The following is a 12,639-nucleotide window of genomic DNA, read 5'->3' as shown; positions in this document are numbered from 1 at the left end:
TTGGTAGCTAGTGATGCAAATTACTTATTTCATGCCAATAAAATGCAAATTAATTATCTTAAAAATCATAACATGTGATTTTCTGGATTTTGTTTTAGATTCCGTCTCTCACAGTTGAAGTGTAGCCTATAGATAAAAAATACAGACCTCTACATGCTTTTGTAAGTAGGCCAAACCTGCAAAATCGGCAGTGTATTCAAATACTTGTTTACTCCCCCACTGTACCTGCGCAACGCACGCACCACACCACCCCAAACACGTGATCAGCATGATAATACCCTCCACACCTCGACGTGGTGAACAGTTGCATGTGAACGGTAGCTGTCTATGAATTAGTAGCCACTAGGGTACGACTCTGTTAAGAGCCCTATATAGTATGACTGTAATTACTATTCTATTAATCACCAGACTGCTGCTTGTTGATACAGAATTACTCCCTTGGTTGCAGGCCTTCCCTGCCCGATCACCATAACAACAAAAGCACTGATAACCTAACTTGCACCTGGTCCTTTACCTCATGCACTTGGAACCCTAACCCTTTCGCAAACCCGATGGAAACCCTAAACCCTGACTAACCCTAACCGCCTGGAACTGGCAACCCTGGTACTGCACTGGGAACCCGTAACGACCTGGAACAAACTTCCCCGGGCTAACCCACCTGGATCCAACCCTGACCTGGATCCCTAACCCTGCCACCTGGACTGGGCCTCACCTAATCCCTGTCACCTGGGAACCCTAACCCTGCCACCTGGGGAACCCTAAACCCTGCCAACCTGCGACCCTAACCCTGCACTTGGGAACTCACTGGCGGTCCTAACCCTGCACCTGACCAACTCCCTGTGCCAACCCTGCACCTGGGAACCCTAACCCCTGCACCTGGGAACCTAACCCTGCAACTGGGATAACCTGACCAACCCTGCCATGAACCCTAACGCTGCACCTGGGGAACTCCCTCTGATACCCTGCACCTGGAACCCTTAACCCTGCACCTGGGATCCCTAACCTGCACTTGGGAACCCTAACCCTGACCTGGGAACCCTAAACGGACCGGACCCTACCGCACCTGACTCCAGTCCAACCCCCTGAACCTAACCGCACCTGGGACCCTAAACTTGCACTTCGGCCTAACCTGGCAACCGGGGAACCCTGCAACGGATTAAACCCTGCACCTGGCGATCCCTAAACCCTGCACCTGGAACTACCTGCACCTGAACCACCCACCTGGAATCCTAACCCTGCACCTAACCCTAACTGAAACCTGGAACTCCTCACTAACCCTCCTGGGGTCCCTAAACCGCCTGGAATCCCTAAACCCTGCGCCTGGGAACTCCTAACCGTGCACCTGGGAACCCCTAAAACCGTGCCACCTGGATCCCTAACCCGTCACCGCTAGGAGACCTAACCCTGCACCCTGGATCCACCTAAACCTGCCACCTGGACCTAACCCTTGCACCTGGCCTAACGGACTGCCCTAACCCTGCACCTCGGGAGATCCCTAAACCTTTGCACCTGGAACTCCCTAACCTGCACCCTGGGAATCCTAACCCTGCACGGGAGATCCCTAACCTGCCAGCACTGGGAACCCTAACCCTGCACCTGGAGACTACCCTACCTGACCCTCCTGCAACTGCCGCACCTGGGATCCTAACCCGTGCACCTGGAAACCCTAACGCACTGGACCAACCTGGATCCCTAAACCTGCACCGTGAACCCACCACCGGGGACGCTAACCTGCCTGGAGAACCCTAACCCCTCGACCCACCCTGCAGGGATCCCTAAACCTGCACCGTGGAAACTACCGCCAACCCTGCCGGCCACCTGCACCGTGAACCCTAAAACCAGGACCTGGGAACCCTAACCCTGCACCTGGACCCTAACCCTGAACACCTAGGAACCCTAACCCTGCCAACTGAACCCGGCCCTGGGATCCCTAACCCGGCCACCTGAACTCGGAACCCTGACCTGGATCTAAGAGCCCTACGTTGGGCCTACCCTGCACGTGGAGATCCCAACCCTGACTGGCTGGATCCCAACCTTGCACCTGGAACTCCTAACCCTGCCCCGGGAGAGCACTGAAGGAACCTTTCACCTGGATCCCATAACCACTGCACACGATGGAATCGCCTAACCCTGACCCTGGAACAACCTGCACCGTACCCTACCGCACCTGGAAACCCTACCTTGAACCCTACCTGCCACCGTGGAACCCTACCCTGACCTGAGGTCCCTAACCCTGCACCGTAGGAACCCTAACCGCACCTGATCCAGCACTGTGCACCATAAAACACACATGAGTCTTATTCCTTATCCCTCCGTTTCATCCATATTTTAACAGTTAATATGCCATGTTCTATTTCCCCTCTCTCTCTATAAAAAGGCAGCGTGTATAGTGAATATGGTTAGAGGTTAAAGTAGTATTCGCAATCTCCGTAACTGTTGTTGAATGCTTCCGACAGTTTTATTGTGCAAGTATGGTGGTGGGTCAGACAGGAAAGAGTTAATAAAAAGGAAGTATTTCGTTGGTCAGGTTATGATTTCATAGCGTATGACTTCATCGTGCGGAGCTGGAACCCATGAGGGTATCATAAGCCAGCTAGCCACCCTGCAGCCAGGACAGTTTTATTCCAAAGGGCACTTGGGCTCGATTTGCTCTCGAAATTATCCACAAAGTGCCCAATTTTCAGTTCATTCAGTGCAGGGTATACCTGGAAATTGTTCGTGACTTTAACTAGCTAAATAGCCTATAGTGGAGAGGGGGGAGAGGGAGAGGAGGGAGGCAGGAGGGGATGAGAGAGATATGGAAAATAGGAGGGAGAGGAGGAGAAAGACAGAGGGAGAAGAGTGAGAGGAAAAAAGAGAGAGGCGAAGAAAGCAGTGTGCCAAGATCCCTTCATCCTCTTCACAAGGTGTTTATTTGATAGAATCAAGTCAGCCCCCTGTTGCCAATAACAAAAGAGTAGAGGAGAAATGGGAAAAATGCAGCTACTTCACCATAGCACATGCTTTAATCTCCGCTGGCCACTTCCCTTCACTCTGTATTATGTCCTGAGTCTATTTCTAACTATTGCTCTAAGACAGTTACACGTATCAATGGCAGTTTTCATGGCATGCAGAGATGGTGAGACTCCTTATTGGACTTTGCGGACATACGGTATTAAAAGCTAAAATTCTTGGGAAAGAATTGCGTTATTTTCTGTTCCGTTTTTTTAATGAAAAACTTAGTGGACTGAGTGAAACATCTGCCTTCCCTGGGGTGGGAATTTTGCAACATTACTGATAGTGTGGAGCTAATGAGAGTTATATATAGTAGTCTACTGTATTCACAGAAGTTATGAAATTTGAAAGAAATTACAGGTTAGCATGGATCGTTTTCACTCATCGTGCACGCCAGGAGGATAACTGTCTTCTGCAAAAACTAATGGGGATCCTAAATAAATAAAAGTAAACTAATGGGATCCTAATAATAAATAAATTAAAAAGTAAAACTATATGGGGATCAATAATAAAAATAAATAAAAGTAAACTAATGGGGATCCTAAATAAATAAAAGTAAACTAATTGGGATCCTAATAATAATAAATAAAAGTAAACTAATGGGGATCCCTAATAATAAATAAATAAAAGTAAACTAATGGGATCCTAAATAAATAAAGTAAACTAATGGGATTCCTAAGAATAAGTAAATAAATAAAAGTAAACTAATGGGGATCCTAATAATAAATAAATAAAGCTTCCATTAAAAGGGAATAGGAGAGCAACAACCGAAGATGCACTGCAACATTGTATTAGGAATTCATGGTGCTCTGTTATTCATTTAAAAAGCAGACCTCGTTACGACCATAGTCTTTGTCAAAGTTGTCACACTAGGACTTTGTATTTTAACCCAACATCTTCTGTTCTTCTATCAACAGGCGACGGTAGAGGAGACGCCTGCAAAGACGACTTYGACAACGACAACATCCCGGACWTCCTTGACGTGTGTCCTGAGAACAACGCCGTCAGCGTCACAAACTTCCGGAAGTTTCAGATGGTGCACCTGGACCCMAAGGGAACCACGCAGATCGACCCTAACTGGGTGGTTAGGCATCAGGGCAAGGAGCTGGTACAGACYGTCAACTCTGACCCWGGCATCGCTGTTGGTGAGTRGGTCATAACCTCAATATGTAGTCCCTATACTGCCGTAAAATATATAATTATTAGAGATAAATTAGAGATTTAATTCACTACGGTTTAGAAATGTGCAGACTGTCAACTCTGACCTTGCATCACAGTGGGTGAGTAGAGCAGGACAACCTTACCTCAGATACTTTTGTATATATAGTGTACATGAAAGTATSTGGACACCCCTTCAAATTAGTGGATTCTGCTATTTCAGCCATACCTGTTGCTGACAGATGTATAAAATCAAGCACACAGCCGTGCAATCTCCATAGACRAACATTGGCAGTAGAATAGCCTTACTGAGCTCAGTTACTTTCAACGTGGCACCGTTATAAGATGCCACCTTTCTAACAAATCAGTTAGTCAAAGTTCTGCCCTACTAGAGCCGCCCCGCGTCTAACTGTAAAGTGCTGTTATTGTAAGTGGACAATATCTAGGAAGATACAACGTTCTTCAGCCGCGAAGTGGTTGGTCACATAAGCTCACAGAACGAGACGCAGAGTGGCTGAAGCGCGAAGCACGTGAATCGTCTGTCCTTGGTTGCAACACTCACTACCAAGTTCCAAACTGCCGCTGGAAGCAACGTCAGCACAATAACTGTTTGCCTGCACGTAACCCTGACCTCAACCCCATCCAACACCTTTGGGATTAATTAGAACGCCGACTGAGATTCAGGCTTAATCAAAGCAAGTCCCTGCGGCATGTTCCAACATATAGCGGAAAGCCTTCCCAGAAGAGTGGAGGCTGTTATAGCAGCAAAGGTGGGGACCAACGTCATTTATAATGCCCATGATTTTGGAATGAGATGTTCGACGAGCAGGTGTCACATTCTTTTGGCCATGTAGTGTACATTATGTGGATTTTATTCTGAATCCCTGATGAATTTTTTATTTTTAATAACCAACCATCCTTAGATTCACATGTTCTGTTCCCACCATCCATCCTTAGAATTCACATGTTCTGTCCACCATCCATCCTTAGTTTTCACATGTTCTGTCCCACCATCCATCCATAGTTTTCACATGTTCTGTCCCACCATCCATCCTTAGTATTCACATGTTTCTGTCCCACCATCCATCCTTAGTTTTCACATGTTCTGTCCCACCATCCATCCGTAGCATTCAACATGTTCTGTCCCACCATCCATCCTTAGTATTCCATGTTTTCCACCATCCATCTTAGTATTCACAGTTCTGTCCTACCATTCTAGGCTTTGATGAGTTCAACGCGGTGGACTCAGCGGTACGTTCTATGTAGACACGGACCGGGATGACGACTACGCTGGTTTCGTGTTCGGCTTTACCAGTCGAGCGGCCGCTTCTACGTGTGATTGAAGCAGATCACTCAGACCTACTGGGAAGACAAACCTCCAAGGCCTTTGGTATCTTGGTGTCTCCCTGAAGGTGGTCAATTCAACCACAGGCACAGGGGAGAACCTGAGAAACGCCTGTGGACACAGGCAACACTAAAGATCAGGTTTGCGTAAGATCAAGATTCCATCCAAAGTAGCTACTCACCCTGAACACAGCTAAGTCATCCAAAGTGCCACTCACCCTGACACAGCTAAGTCACCAAAGTGGCTACTCACCCTGACACAGCTAAGTCATCCAAAGTGGGCCACTCCCCTGACACAGCTAAGTCATCCAAAGTGGCTACTCACCCTGACACAGCTAAGTCATCCCAAAGTGGCTACTCACCCTGACACAGCTAAGTCATCCAAAGTGGCCACTCACCCTGCACAGCTAAGTCATCCAAATGGCTATCACCCTGACACAGCTAAGTCATCCAAAGTGGCCACTCACCCTGACACAGCTAAGTCATCCAAAGTAGCTACTCACCCTGACACAGCTAAGTCATCGCAAAGTGGCCACTCACCCTGACACAGCTAAGTCATCCAAAGTAGCTACTCACCCTGACACAGCTAAGTCATCCATAAGTGGCCACTCACCCTGACACAGCTAAGTCATCCAAGTAGCTACTCACCCTGAACAAGCTAAGTCATCCAAGTGGCCACTCACCCTGACACAGCTAAGTCATCCAAAGTGGCTACTCACCCTGACACAGCTAAGTCATCCAAAGTGGCCACTCACCCTGACACAGCTAAGTCATCAAAGTGGCTACTCACCCTGACACAGCTAAGTCATCCAAATGGCTACTCACCCTGACAGCTAAGTCATCAAAGTGGCCACTCACCCTGACACAGCTAAGTCATCCAAAGTGGCTACTCACCCTGACACAGCTAAGTCATCCAAAGTGGCTACTCACCTGACACAGCTAAGTCATCCAAAGTGGCTACTCACCCTGACACAGCTACAGTCATCCAAATGGCCACTCACCCTGACACAGCTAAGTCATCCAAAGTGCTACTCACCCTGACACAGCTAAGTCATCCAAAGTGGCTACTCACCCTGACACAGCTAAGTCATCCAAAGTGGCTACTCACCCTGACACAGCTAAGTCATCCAAAGTGGCCACTCACCCTGAAACAGCTAAGTCATCCAAATGGCTACTCACCCTGACACGCTAAGCATCCAACAGTAGCATCACCCTGACACAGCTAAGTCATCCAAAGTGCCTACTCACCCTGAACACAGCTAAGTCATCCAAAGTGGCTACTCACCCCTTGACACAGCTAAGTCATCCAAAGTAGCTACTCACCCTGACACAGCTAAGTCATCCAAGTGGCACTCACCTGAACAGCTAATGCATCAAAGTGGCCACTCACCCTGACACAGCTAAGTCATCCAAAGTAGCTACTCACCCTGACACAGCTAAGTCATCCAAAGTGGCTACTCACCTGACACAGCTAAAGTCATCCAAAGTGGCCACTCACCCTGACACAGCTAAGTCATCCAAAGTGGCTACTCACCCTGACACAGCTAAGTCATCCAAAGTGGCTACTCACCCTGACACAGCTAAGTCATCCAAAGTGGCCACTCACCCTGACACAGCTAAGTCATCCAAAGTGGCTACTCACCCTGACACAGCTAAGTCATCCAAGGCTACTCACCCTGACACAGCTAAGTCATCCAAAGTGGCCACTCACCCTGACACAGCTAAGTCATTCCAAAGTGGCACTCACCCTGACACAGCTAAGTCATCCAAAGTAGCTACTCACCCTGACACAGCTAAGTCATCCAAAGTGGCTACTCCCCTGACACAGCTAAGTCATCCAAAGTGGCTACTCACCCTGACACAGCTAAGTCATCCAAAGTGGACCACTCACCCTGACGAACAGCTAAGTCATCCAAAGTGGCCACTCCACCCTGACACACTAAGTCATCCAAAGTGGCTACTCACCCTGACACAGCTAAGTCATCCAAAGTGGCTACTCCACCCTGACACAGCTAAGTCATCCAAAGAGCTAGCCTACCTCACCCTGACACAAGCTAAGTCATCCCAAAGTGAGCTACTCACCCTGACACAGCTAAGTCATCCAAAGTGGCTACTCACCCTGACACAGCTAAGTCATCCAAAGTAGCCTACTCACCCTGGACACTACACGCTAAGTTCATCCAAGGTACGAAGACCATGCAAGTCATAACAAGTAACTCACCCTGAACAGCTGAATCATCACAAAGTGGCTACTCACCCTGACACAGCTAATCATCCAAAGTGCAGCTAATCTCAACCCTGAACAGCCTAAGTCATCCAAAGTGGCTACTCACCTGACACAGCTAAGTATCCAAGTTGGCTACGTTCACCCTGACAAGCTAATCATCCAAAGTGTGCTAAGCACCCTGACACAGCTAAGGTCATCCCAAAGTAGTACTCACCCTGAACCACAGCTAAGTCATCCAAAGTGGCTACTCACCCTGACACAGCTAAGTCATCCAAAGTGGCTACTCACCCTGACACAGCTAAGTCATCCAAAGTGGCCACTCACCCTGACACGACACAGCTAAGTCATATAAGCCAACATATCATACATTGTCTCTGGTGTGGTCATACCCTCTATTGAGYAATMTTTCAGTCAATCAATCAAATGTATAAAGTAATCATAGATCATAGCTCTTTAGTAATTCATTTTTCTCYTTCTCTGTTGTCCACAGGTGCGCACTCTTTGGCACGATCCCAAAAACATTGGCTGGAAGGATTACACAGCCTACAGGTGGCACCTCATCCACAGACCCAAGACTGGTTTCATCAGGTGAGCAAGTCCAGCCTAATGCCTAGGCTTTAGCTCAGTGGGCTAAAACAGTCTTGTGGCATGTAGAAGACCTGGGATCGAATCCAGTCGATCACACCCATCACGCTTTCCTCAGTAACAGTCTGAAGATTCTTTGTATAATAGAAGAACAAATTATATACAATAGGCTAAACTGTTATCCAGGGTGTTTTGTCCACAGTGTGTTTTATCTAAGTCTTCAGCACACCAAGCGATCATTTTCAATCATTCATGTATTGTCTTGTTGCGTTTTGYAGGGTTGTGGTTTATGAAGGGAARCAGATCTTGGCAGACTCAGGACCAGTGTACGACAAGACGTTTGCTGGAGGACGGTTAGGCCTGTTTGTGTTCTCCCAGGAACTGGTCTTCTTCTCCGATCTCAAATACGAGTGCAGAGGTGAGTCCTGTAGCTAGCAGCACCATTGTAGCTTGGTCMCAGATCTGTTTGTGCTGTGTTGAATGGTTGGTTGGTGAGAGATCTCTCCTTTTTGGGAGACAAAATGCAGTTGAAGGGGGGAAAGTGCTGTTAAAACCTTCTAAATCTTTTCCAATACTCAGATGAGCTGGAGTTTCCAACTGTGTTGTCCATCAGGTAACAATCATAAGAAGAAGGTCCACTGTATTTTTTGTGCTGGTCATGTAAGACAATAAAGAATGTGAAAGGTCACAATACGGCTTGTTAGATAAATAATGCAAAACATCTCAGTCATGCTTTTGTTTCTTCTGGGTTGTCACCTTCGCTTTGGTTCCAATGACTCAGACACTTAGACTATGTGTGTGTGTGTGTGTGTGTGTGTGTGTGGTGTGTGGTGTGTGTGTGTGTGTGTGTGTGTGTGTGTGTGTTGTGTGTGTGTGTGTGTGTGTGTGTGTGTATGTGTGTGTGTGGGTGTGTGTGTGTTGTGTGTGTTGGTGTGACACTGCAGATTGGGGGGGAGGGTCTGGTGTGTGTGATGGGAGGTCTGGGGTGGTTGTGTTTGTGGGAGGTCTTTGTGTTGTGGTGTTATATGGTGTCGAGGCACGTAGCGCTTCTTGTGTTGTCGAGTAGGAAGTGTGCTTGTGTTGTCGGATGGGAGAGGTCTCAGCTTCTGCTATTGTTGTGTATCTGATGGAGATTGGGTCTCGCGGCTATGACATGTTCACCTTGTGGTTGTAGGGCGATTTGATCATTGGCTGCGCGCGATGTGGATAGGCGGCTAGTCTAAATTGCGTGGTGTGTGAGGGTGTCTGCGTTGTTGTTGGAGCTCTATTGTGTGAGGAGTCTGGGTGTGTTGAGGGAGCGTCTGTGGTAGTGATTGCTTGCAGAAGAGAGGCGTCTGGTGTATGTGTAGTGGAAGGACTGGTTTGTGTTGGAGGAATCGTGATACCTCGCGAGTGTGTGGTTGTTAGAGCACTCTGCGAGGCTGCACGTGTGTGTGTTGCGTGTGGCTAGTGTGTCAATGGCCATCTCCGTGTGTTTGTCTGTGTGGGTGTGTGTGTGTGTGTTGTGTGTGTTGGTGGTGACGAAGCGATGTCGCGTGTGTGGTGTGTGGGTGGTGGTTGGATGATATTGTGCATGTGTGTGTGTGTGTGGTGTTGTGTGGTGTGTGGGTGTAGTACGCACCAAATTCAAAACACAAGAAATATTACATACAAAAAAATTCAAGACAAAAAATACAAGTGTTTATACATTGGCTTAAAGGATGAATATTCTTGTTAATCAGCCGCCTATATGTCAGGATTTCAAAAAGGCTTTTACTGCGAAAGCATACCCATAGTCTGTGGTTATCTTAAAGATGTGATTCAGCGTAGCGCCGCTACCTTTTGATCACAAATATGAGAATACTGCTTGTTCACTGTCAAAACGAAATAGTTGTTGTCTTGCTTTACGGAATGATACCACCAATGCTCCACCTTGTGCTGTATTCAGTGTTCTACATTCCCAGAACCATACTGCCACACTGTATAGGTATACAGCTGTATACTGTATATAGACTTAATCTACATACTGTATGACTCTGGATATGCTGTTATTCCTTAGCTTTGTTGTTATAAATAATCATACTTTTTCTTMTTTTTTATCTAGATAACTGAACAGCGTTGGATGTGAAAACTTCAAATGGCTTAAAGACATTTAACCTCATAACCTGTTCACCAGCCTATTGCTGAGTCGCTCGTCATTTCAAGCAAAGAAATGTAGCTTCAACTTCGCCCCTCCAAAGTCTTTTTGGCTCTAACTTTCCATTGAAGGGGCAGCCATGGCCCTTTACAGTTTTTCTGAGTGCCTTATGTGAAAAGACATTTCCTTGAGAAGTGAAAACAGATGACAAGTGGACAAATGAAATAGGCCTGGGCGRTGAAAAAAAACTGTAACTGATGTTGACAACATATTATAGGGATTCTTTGAACAACCACTTTTGTGCTTTTCTCCTAACTTTCTACAGCTTTACATTAACAAAAGTAAATATAAAATGATTGTTACTCGATAAATATTGATATTCTTGCTGGAATAGAGAGCAACTTGGTACAGTAATGGTGTCTAGGTCGCCCAGCAACTAAAGGTCTCTGTAYTGACCTCAGCAGTTTCAGCCATACAGTGAAAAATGTGATCACATGTAATATTAACTGCCAAATATCTGCCAAACTCTTAATTGATACCAAAGCACACTGATGTATGTTGCTGACTTAAAACAAAGTTATATTTTGTATTGTTTCTTATGCCATCCTGAACTAAGGGTCTTCAGTTACCCATTTAAAATGTTTGTCAAACTCTGAGAAGGTTGACCTTGAGACTGTTTTATAGCATTTTAAAGTACTTTGGGATGTTTATACTAAGTTTGTACTATAATTTCTTCTGTAAATTATTATCGTGAGTTTATGTCTTGTTTGTTTTGTTTGTTAGAGATTGTAAATAATTTATTTATTTGTTTACACTGACGAAATTTCACAATTGAAGTACAACAGAAAAATCGTTGGATATCAACATCAAAATGTCTCAAACATCAAGATAAAATAGACTATCACAAACTTTGTGCACTATGCAGTGTTATGTCATGTATTACTTGATTCATATGTTCACTAATTCCCCAAGAGAGGCCCTATCGTCACTCAAAACAATGCAGTGGTTTCAAGAGGAGCAGTTGTAGTAGTTTGGGTTGGTTGTAAAACTCTATTCCAATACCCCTCTAGCATCCCACTTCCATAGAATCAAGCAATACATTGTGCATGCATTCTAAGTAGTATGCTAGTATGGACATTGGAACATAGCCTTAAGTGTTGATGTAAGAGTGCTACATTGATGTAAGGGCAAATGTCATGTTTGGGGTTAGTTGTAGTAGTAGTATGTGTGAGAGAGCAACAATGATTATTATGTTAACGGTTCACAACATCCTTGACCACGACAGCTGACGGKCTGAGGTTTGAGTGTGTATGCCTGGTGTGACAGGGGGCATTTCAGATGGGACACAATGAAAACACTTGACTTTATGTCAATGTAAATGTGTCGCTCACGTGTTAACGTGGAAACAGGTGGTCATGAGAAGAGAACTTTCTGTTTTGAATGAGTGAAACATTTAACCAGATTAATCTATTCAAACATTTAACCATTGTAGAATCTATTAAAAAATCAAGTAAAAATGTTTCTTGTAACTTTTGGTTGAATTATATGTATCAAGGATATTTGCAATGWATAGCTTTCAAGTTGTCATCAGTCTGCATAGCATTAATTGTTGTCAAATTTAGTTTTCGTTGTTACTAACTAGCTTTGTTATATTTTGTGAGGGATATTGCAATGCACAAATGTAAAAAAAAAAAGAAAGAAAAAAAAAAGGTATTAATTTGTTGCTAAATTTACCATTATTAGTTGTGATAGTTGTGGACGACTCGTCATGTATGTGTTCCACTTAAAAGACATTATCTTATTTCCTAAATAAATTGTTTGTACACCATGTCTTCTTCATTGTGATAATGGAAATGATGGATTGTTATAAATATGTCATAAAATGGAAGTAGATTTATATTTAACATTAAACTGATTGATTGGTTAATTAATACATCAGATCCTTTAAATGTTGTCAAGTGAAGATCAAATATATAGTCTCTCTATTTGAATCTATCGTATGCAAAGAGAAATATGGATACAATCATTTCAAAGCAATTTTTTTAATTTAACCTTTATTCAACTAGGTGTGTCAGTTTAGAACAAATTCTTATTTTCAATGAYGGCCTAGGAACAGTGGGTTAACTGCCTTGTTCAGGGGCAGAATKACASATTTTAACCTTGTCAGCTYGGGGATTTGATCTTGCAATCTTTCAGTTACTAGTCCAAAACTCTA

The 12,639-nt window shown here is 45.0% G+C and overlaps 1 pseudogene; it reads left to right on the top strand.

The window, feature by feature from the left end:
* Positions 1-12,252, top strand: part of LOC112070318 (thrombospondin-2-like) — a 51,864-nt pseudogene extending 39,612 nt beyond the window's left edge.
* The last annotated feature ends 387 nt before the right edge of the window (positions 12,253-12,639 follow it).

Source organism: Salvelinus sp. IW2-2015, unplaced genomic scaffold, assembly GCF_002910315.2.
Source record: "Salvelinus sp. IW2-2015 unplaced genomic scaffold, ASM291031v2 Un_scaffold1287, whole genome shotgun sequence".
In the NCBI taxonomy this organism is placed as follows: Eukaryota; Metazoa; Chordata; class Actinopteri; order Salmoniformes; family Salmonidae; genus Salvelinus; species Salvelinus sp. IW2-2015.
This window is presented reverse-complemented; position numbering and strand designations above follow the sequence as displayed.